Genomic DNA, 8,670 nt, shown 5'->3' with positions numbered 1-8,670 from the left:
TGCGGCACACTGGCAGAGCACACCCAGCATGGGGGTGGGGCAAGCGCCAGGACGTATTGTGCAGGGGCGGGCTGGGACTGCCCCCAGAAACGCGTAAGGTGGCAGCGATGACGGCGCATGGGGGAGGGAGGGGCTGGGACGGCACATGGGGGAGCGGCTGGGAGGCGGCCCGACACAGCGCACAAAGCTGGAACTGCTCGTGGGGCACAAGTATTAGAAAGCCAATTTAGGAACACAGCTGGGTTTTGATTAGCCTCCTGGACCTGTTTTAAAAGTTTGTTATAATTAGTATGCTTGTCCTGCTCTGGCACAGCTATAGGCCCAGGGTCATTATCAGTGGTGTTTACCTTATGTCTGTGATCAGCTTCTTTTTGAGCTGCTTGCCACAGCTGATTCTGTTCTTGTGAGCTGAGAGTGGTATTTGGAATCCCATAAACATCCTTAAAATGTAAATCCTAACAATTAGTAATAAATTTAAATTGCCTGATATAATTCTGTGGGTTAACAGAGAGGCTACCTAATTTATGGGTAATCTGAGATAGATCAGAAAGGGAAAAAGGCACATGGATGTTAACAAGTCCCTCAGGGCCAGCTTGCTCCTGAAGTGGTAGCAGAGCCTGAGGAGAAGATTCTGGAGCAGAGGGCCTTTGGGCAGCCATCCGTCCGGTAGACGCATGTGAGCAATCATCTGTAGATCAGCTACAGAGCTGCAGCTGGTCACCCTGGGAAACACAGGCAGATGGCGTCTCACTGTGTGCCTTGTAGCGAGAGGACTGCTGTCGGCAGCACAATGAAGCATCATGTGCACTGCAACAGGGCGGCTGTTGCAATTCACAAGAGGAGCCACAAGGGGGCGCCCGTTGGCAGTGAGGGTCCTGGGAACATGGCGGCGCCCTGTCACCATGTGACCCTCCTGAACATGGCGGCGCCATGCCACGTGGCAGAGGGTTGCAACATGGCGACTGTTTCCAGCGCAAGCTGGAACAATCATGTGGCCTGCTGGAAGGACATAGTGACTGAGACCTAGTATGGTGGGTGGGTGGTGAGAATGCTGTAGGGGATAGAGAATTCTCAGGAGAAGAAGTCAGAGACTGCGAGGAAGCACTAACAGAGGGATCAGAGCTGCTGGGAGAGTTATGGGTCCCAGGAGACAGAGGGGAAGAGGATCACACAGTGGGAGATAACTGTGACACAGAGGGATTAGAGCTGCTGGGAGAGTTATAGGTCCTGGAAGGCAGAGAGGGAGACAATTGCACAACGGGAGGTAACTGCGACACATTGGGACCAAGAGTGCTGAGAGAATCAGGTATGGGGGGAGAGGAGGGCGGTCTGGTGGGAGGTAATGGCAGGGAACAAGTTTGGGGGTAAGAAGGCGGCAGCCAGGAAAACACCGGAGGGCAGGATGGAAAAGTTTGCAGCGCAGTAGACTTAGCTAAAAGTATCTGAGCGGGAGCACAAGACTTAATGAGAGATGGGCGTGTTCTCAGAATAAGAAAGGCCTGAATATAAGGGAGTTCTAATAACTTGTCGCCGGCCTGACAGAAATCATACAAGTTTCTGAGAATGTAGGGGTCAAATGTTCCTTCCTTGGGCCAACGCTTGCCGATAAGCGGGTAGGTTGGCCAGACCTCCTGGCAGCAAAAAGTTAATTGTTTAGTTTTTATGGTACTTTTAATTTTTAGAGTACGTAAATTGGAAATTAGGCATTGTAAAGGGGTCTTTTGGGAGTTAATTGCCTGCCGATCCGAGTCACAGCACCAAATGCTAGGATTATTTCTAAAAGATGAAAAATATTTCCAAAAGATGAGAAGTATAAAATAAAAAGTGGCCTTTATTCTGGCATCTGGTGATCTCTCCGGCGGTGTCTGGTGATCTCTCTGGCGGACACGTGGCATGGGGGCATGTAAATAGCCTCGGTTTGGGGTGGAAACTAAGGCAGGCATTAGGGATGTACAGGTAGCCCATTGGTCCTAGGTTTGGCACCATATGTAAATTTCCAGGGGTGGGAAGATGGCATCACATGTAACTTTCTAGGGGCAGGGGAGATAGGGGCTTTCTGCTTTTGGTTGAGGCTTTCCTGGTTACAGTGTCCTATCTGGGCCAAAACCCTTTCAAATGCATTGAAATATTATGTGCCTACTTTTTTTATTTTCTGAGACAAGGTTTTACTATGTAGTTTGGGCTGGTCCTTTATTCAAAAAAAAAAAAAAGACAGGGATTTTTGTTTTTTGGGACCAGGAATGAACCTAATGAACTTGCACTTGTCAGGCAAGCATCTATGCCACTGAGCTATATTGCCAGTCCCTGGGCTGGTTTTTAACTCAGGTTGCCTTGAATTCATAGCAATCTTGCCTCAGGCTGACAAACTGTGGGAGTATATCTGTGTGCCACCAAAGCCCAGCCATGTATTTTGTTTATCGAATTCACATTTCTCTTTAAATGTTGATTCCGAGGTGATTACCTCACTTTTCTCAGCCTAGGGCTTGCTGTGATGAGTTTTTTATTCATTTTAATTGTGCAATAATATATATGTGTGCTATAACAGGAAAGTTTTGATTTATGGTTACATCACTCAGGTTGGAGAAGGCTGGTGGACGGATGGATTATACAATCCAATTGATAGATAATGTCCAGAATGGCAAACCTATAGCCAGATAGCAGGTCAGTGGTTACCAGGGACTCGGGCAAGGAGAAGGAGGAATGGGGAGTAAATGGTGAAGGGTTTACGATTTCTTTTGGGGAAATGCACTTGTTCACCAACTAAGTCCTGTTGATTGTTGTACAGCTCTGTGGATGTGTGAAACACCATGGAATCATCTAGTGGCAGTGCTGTGTCTTTATTTTATTATATTATATATTTTTTTTATTTAAAGGAAAAAAAACAAAACAGTATAAGGGTAAAGTAATACAGAATTACAAAAAAAGGTAAGAAATCACTAGATAATAGATTACATATTGTCAACTTAGAAATAGTTGTTCAAGTTACAGGATTAAAGTATACAAAGTGGACATTCAAACAGTGAGACTGCAAACAGTTGTGTTCAATGATTCAACAAAAACTCAGTAATATTGTACTGGGGATCACACTCACAACCTTGTGATTGTCAGGTTGGCTCTTACACCTCTGAGCTAACTCACGAACACGGCTGTGTCTTGAAGCAGGACAGTGGAGAGTGACGTAATTAAAGCAAGGACTCTACACTCAGTGTCCCGGAATTAAATCCTGTCTTCCCCACCATTGTACCACTCAGGCAAGTCAGGGAAGAACAGTGAGTCTCAGGAAAGTGAGAAATAAAGAACCTAATCCTGTTATTAGGATACTCTGAATCAGTTTATGTAAAGCCCTTATAACAATCCTGGAATGAATACCTTTCTTTTCATAATAGGCATTACAACTGGGGGGGGGGCACAGGGACAGAGGGTCTCACTGTGTAGAAAGGGCTGGTGTTGAACTTGCAATCCTCCTGGATTAACGTCTTCAATGATCTGAGATTCTTGTGGTTTGGTTTTGTTTCTGTGGTACTGCAGTTTGAACCCAGGGCCTGCACATTGAGCTACATCCCTAAGTCTCTGTTGTTGTTGTTGAGGTTGTTTGGACAGGGTCTGGCTATATAGTGCAGGCTGATCTTGAACTGTACCCCAGGCTGACCTCCAAGTCCAGGTGATACTCCTGCCTCAGCCTCCTGAGGGCTGGCATTACAGGCAAGTGCCACCACACCTGGATTCCAATTCTATTTCTTGAGATAGGGCCTTGCTAAATTCCCTAGGCTGGGCCAGAATTTGCACTCATCCTACCTCAGCCTCCCAGAGTGATGGGATTATAGGTGTGTACTACCACACCCAGGTTATTGTGGTTATATTGCTTCTTCCCACTGACAATGTTTTTCCAGAGGAGAATTTTCAATAATGAGAGCTGAGCACTATTATTTATCTTTGATTTTCTGAGACAGAGCCTTGCTACATAGTTGAGGCTAGCTTTGAACTCACTATGTAGGCTAGACTGCTCTTGAATTTGTAATTCTTCTGCCTTGGCCTCCCGAGCTCTGGGGTTACAGGCTGGTACCATCATGCCCAGCTGTAGTCACACACTATTTTTAATTGCCTCTACTTCAAAGAAAATCAGATGGTGAGAATAAGTAAAGCCCATTGCCTTGGCTGTTTGATTACCAGCTACCCCTCTCTCTTGTGGCTAGTGGAGTCCCTGGTGCACCTCCACGGGGCGCATGTTCAAATCTACTGACATGGTGGAGAGAATCCAAGGCTTAGAATAAAGATCTGGAAATCAGGCCTTGACTGTGGTTAACAAGCTGTGTGACATTCAGCAGACCAGCACCTTCTCTGGGCTCTCGGGGACTCAGTGTCCTCATCTACAGAAGGTAGGCATTTTAGACTAGCACAGTAGTTTCCAAAGTGCTCTGTGAAAGCCTGGGAATTTCAAAGAGACGTCCTAGGAGGATTTTGAGAAGGGGAGTGGATTAGGACAGGAAAAAAAGTGAGTCCTACAGGCCACTGCCTCTCTTTACCCCTGCACTTGGAATTGCAGGGAGTTAGTACTGGCTGGGCACCTTCCTCTGAGCAGAAACCCCCTGTTAGATCAGGTCCTGGCCCCTCAGACCACACCCACCCGCAGCCCCACCCCTTTCCGGCCCCACCCAGACCCTCCCTGATTCCCTCCAGGGTTCAGGACCCCACCCTCCCCCGCAGCCCTTGGGGAGGAGATGGTGCCTGGGTCCCACATGCACAGTTCAATGATTGTGCAACAGGACAGGTTTCTCTTCTTTCACATTTACATTCATGGAAGTCCTCTGACTGTTACGAGGGGCACATAGGTTTCTCTCTCTTGTTTTTAAAGGATAAATAGAAAATAATAAAAACTACAACAGAATTAAAATTATATCGGAGCAACAATGATTTACACACTGTGCATTGACATTCCCAAATCATTCACCCAGAGCACAAGACATCTGCCTTCAATTGTGCAAACAATACCAGCACAAATCTTCCTCCTCAGTGAACTCAGAGAAATCAGTAGTATAACTTTTTGAACTATTTTTATATATGCATACATATACGTACAAACAATTACATGTGTCTTTTTCTTTCTTCTCACACGAATGAAGCAATATGATGTTTGCACATTTGTGTCTTATTTCACTAGTGAGTATGTTCTCAAGTTGCATCCATTTACCCATAAAAGTCTCCAGTTTATCCTTCTGTGTGGCTGAGTAGTACTCCATCATATAAAAATACCCCTTTTTAAAATCCATTCCTCTGTTGATGGGAATTTAAATTGTTTCCAAGATTTGGCTATTATAAACTGTTCTGCTATAAACATGGATGCACATATATCACTGTGGTATGATTTTTTAATTCTTCTGGGAAGATACCCAAAAAGGGAATAGCTGAGTCAAATGGGACTTTTAGTCCTAGTTTTTGAGGAATCTCCACACCGATTTCCACAATGGTTGCACCAGCCTGCATTCCCACCAACAGCGGGGAAGGGCTCCTTTTTCCCACAGCCCCTCCAGCATGGTCTGTGGGTTGATATCTTGACACTAGCCATTTTTTCTGGGGTGAGGTGGAATCTCAGTGATTTTTGTGTGGGTTTGTGTGGTTTCTATTTTGTAGTTGTTTAAACTTTGGTTTAATGATTACATGTAAAGGACACATGATTGCTGTAATTTTGTCTTCATTATGGTCTCAATAAAAATAATGTACACTGACAAATATTATGAGTATGTTGTATCTTTGATACATATAATATGCAGTAAAACCTTTTTTTGCTACCTTACACTTGCCTGTGAGAACAATGAAGTTATCAATAAGCGTTTGATCACACGAGTCTTTAAGGAAAGACTCACTTTTTCCCTTTAATACACAGGTGACTTTATTATGGCTTCATATTGAAAAATAAAATTGTCTTTTAGAAAATTAAAATACAAAACAACTTGAGAGAATTATTTACAAACTTAAAGGCTAGAATTTTACATAAAAGGCTGCACCACTTTTAAGTCTAATCCTCTTGAAAGCTTCAGTGATGGTAAATCTTTTCTCCCGCATGAACTATTAATACAAACTTTTTCATTAAAATCTAATTTGTTCAGACAAGGTCACAACAAAAGTTTGTTGCATAAGTTTGTATATTAATCATTTGAAGAGTACATATTAAGTACTCAGAACACTGGTTTCTATCAATTTTGTCTGGAAGTTTCTTAAACATCCTACTTTTAAGTTTGTTTCTATCCATGCTGTCTTTCCCCTTAACAGATCTGCTTCACAAAGACTGAAACTCCCACAATCAGAATCCTATACTCCTAGGAAAAATGTCCACTCACTTGTAGGTTCCAATTTCATTGCCTTAGCTGTTTCAGAATAATTGAGATGTAAAGAGCATAAATGACATTCTTTCATGCAAAATGAAGTTTATATTAAAAACTATAACTGATATAAAACTTAGGGGAAATACATATCTTTTGCATTAATTTTTCATCCAATAATGGAATAAATTGCCCATCCCACCTTTTGGTGCATTTCATTGACTTTTTTGCAGAATGTGGTGACAAATCTGATGCTCACTTGGAGAATAAGGCGTTCTTTAGATGAGCCTGTGTTTTGAAAACTGTCAGGAAAAATAAGTAAATCAACCTGGTGGCACATCTTTTGGCCCAGCCACAGAAAAGATGGATGTAGTAAGAAACTTGGGACAGAGATTTCAGAGGGGAGAAGGAAGCCTAGTAGACAGCTGAAAAGAGAAGAAGTAAAATTATTTTTGAAGGAAAAACACAGTAATAGAGGGTAAAAAAGCCGATTAACTCTTGCTTTCAGTGTTAAGAATACACTGGGAAGCCTTTTCTAAATTAGAAGATACTTCTTCCTCCTCGTCAGAAGCAAGCTTGTCCTGAATCTAATCCTTTTGAGGAATATCATTCATGTTGCTCTGTGTGATTTTTGGTTGATGATGCTTTGTGTATTTCTGCACCAAGGTAAAAGACTGGGCGAGGGCCAAGGATACAGCTCAGCAGCACAGCGCTTGCCTGGCAAAGGACAGGAGTTCCATCTGATGCAAAATGAAAATACCTGCATTATCCAGCTCCCTGCTGTGATATCTGGCCAGCAGGGAGACACCGAAGGTGTTACCTCCTGGTTCACTCACTTATAGCCTTCTCCTTTGGGTGAGGGTCGGCCTGGGTGACCCATGTAGCACGCTTTGTGTCCTGAGTGAGCATGAGGCTATTGAAAACTGATGTCCCTGCGGCGCCCATTAAGCCTCCTGCAGGGGTTACGAGCTAGCTCAGCTCTTCCTCCCTGCACTCTGTCACAGAACACGTGTGTGGGCGACACAGGGTCTAGGACACAGGTGACTCCTCAGGGTTGTTTTAATTTGCATGTAATTTGCATGTGACCAGTGATGTGGAACACTTTTTCATGTATTTATTTGCTGTTCATATTTCTTCATCTGAGAAGTGTGTGCTCATCTCTAATGCCCATTTTTGGGTTGGGCCTTTAAATCTGGGAGGACCGAATTTTTGAGTTCTTTATATGTTCTCAATCCTTGGTCTGAGGAACAGCTGACAAACATTTTCTCCCATGCTGTGGGTTGTCTCTTCACTCTGTTGGTGGTTTCTCTTGCTGTGCAAAAGCTCTTCAGGAGGGAGAGATACCAGTTGTTGTTTCCTTGTGATAGTTCCTGTGCCACCAGAGTTTTGTTCATAAAGTCTCTGTCTACCTCAGTGTCTTCAAGAGTTTTCCCTTCATTAGAGATGGGAAGGCCCAAGTGTGTGGTGGGGGCTCCTCAGCTCCCAGCAGAGGAGCAGTGAGTTCTTGGGGGGAGACAGGGATCTCACAATCTGCTGCCAGTGAGCTGCCCAGAAATGCAATAGGATGCTCAAACTGTCAAATTTGAGCTGAACTCTCATCTCTCAGCACTGCAAATGTTCATAAGATCTACCACACCCTTCATAAACTAAATGTAACCAAGAACATTGGCCAAGAGGATCACCAAACAAGAAGCCTACAGTTTTGCACGTCTTCAGGCTGCTTTAGTAAAGTGATACCCAAAGGAAAAACAGACGACCTGCCTCTGGGGAGGACTCATCGGCCAACAAGAGTAGACATGATAGCATGTAGAAAATATTGATTCAGCTAGAATGAAGACTGAAGAAGAGGCCTTCTTAAGGAAGCCTGTGCTTGTTCTATGAATACGCAGGTGCTGAGGATGTTGTAGGTCCTGAAGTAATGGAGACATGCTGTGAAGATGCTGGTGTAGAACTTGAGGATGTAGATGTGCTTGTCCTAGCTTGGAAACTGAATGCAGAAAACATGGGTCATTTAACCCTAGAATAGTTTTTAATGGGAATGACTTCTTTACAACACGATTCAAAAGAAAATCTCAGAAATTTTTTGGATTGTTTGAGATCACTATTAAATGATTCTACAGACCATTAAAATTGGCATTAAAATTACCTACTTTCCACAGTACTGAACAATGCATCAAGCACTTATTTGTGGGCTATGGCTAATAAAATAGGGTGCCTTCTTTTGTTTTTGTTTTGCACCCATTTCTACACCCTTCTGTCTTGTTTTGGGTGTTTGTTTGTTTGTTTGTTTGTAACTGGAATCAAACTCAAGACCTCATACTTCCCAGGCAGGCGCTTACCCCATGGAGCTAAA

General features: G+C 43.6%; 1 pseudogene; it reads left to right on the top strand.

Moving 5' to 3' along the window:
- Positions 1 to 1,308: 1,308 nt before the first annotated feature.
- On the top strand, positions 1,309 to 8,445 carry LOC100718479 (DCN1-like protein 4; annotated as a pseudogene).
- Positions 8,446 to 8,670: the final 225 nt, after the last annotated feature.

The sequence above is a fragment of the Cavia porcellus genome, unplaced genomic scaffold (assembly GCF_034190915.1).
Source record: "Cavia porcellus strain 051 isolate PalLab524CR breed Dunkin Hartley unplaced genomic scaffold, mCavPor4.1 scaffold_7, whole genome shotgun sequence".
Classification (NCBI taxonomy): domain Eukaryota; kingdom Metazoa; phylum Chordata; class Mammalia; order Rodentia; family Caviidae; genus Cavia; species Cavia porcellus.
Note: the sequence above shows the minus strand (reverse complement) of the source record. Positions and strands in the feature narration are given on the sequence as shown.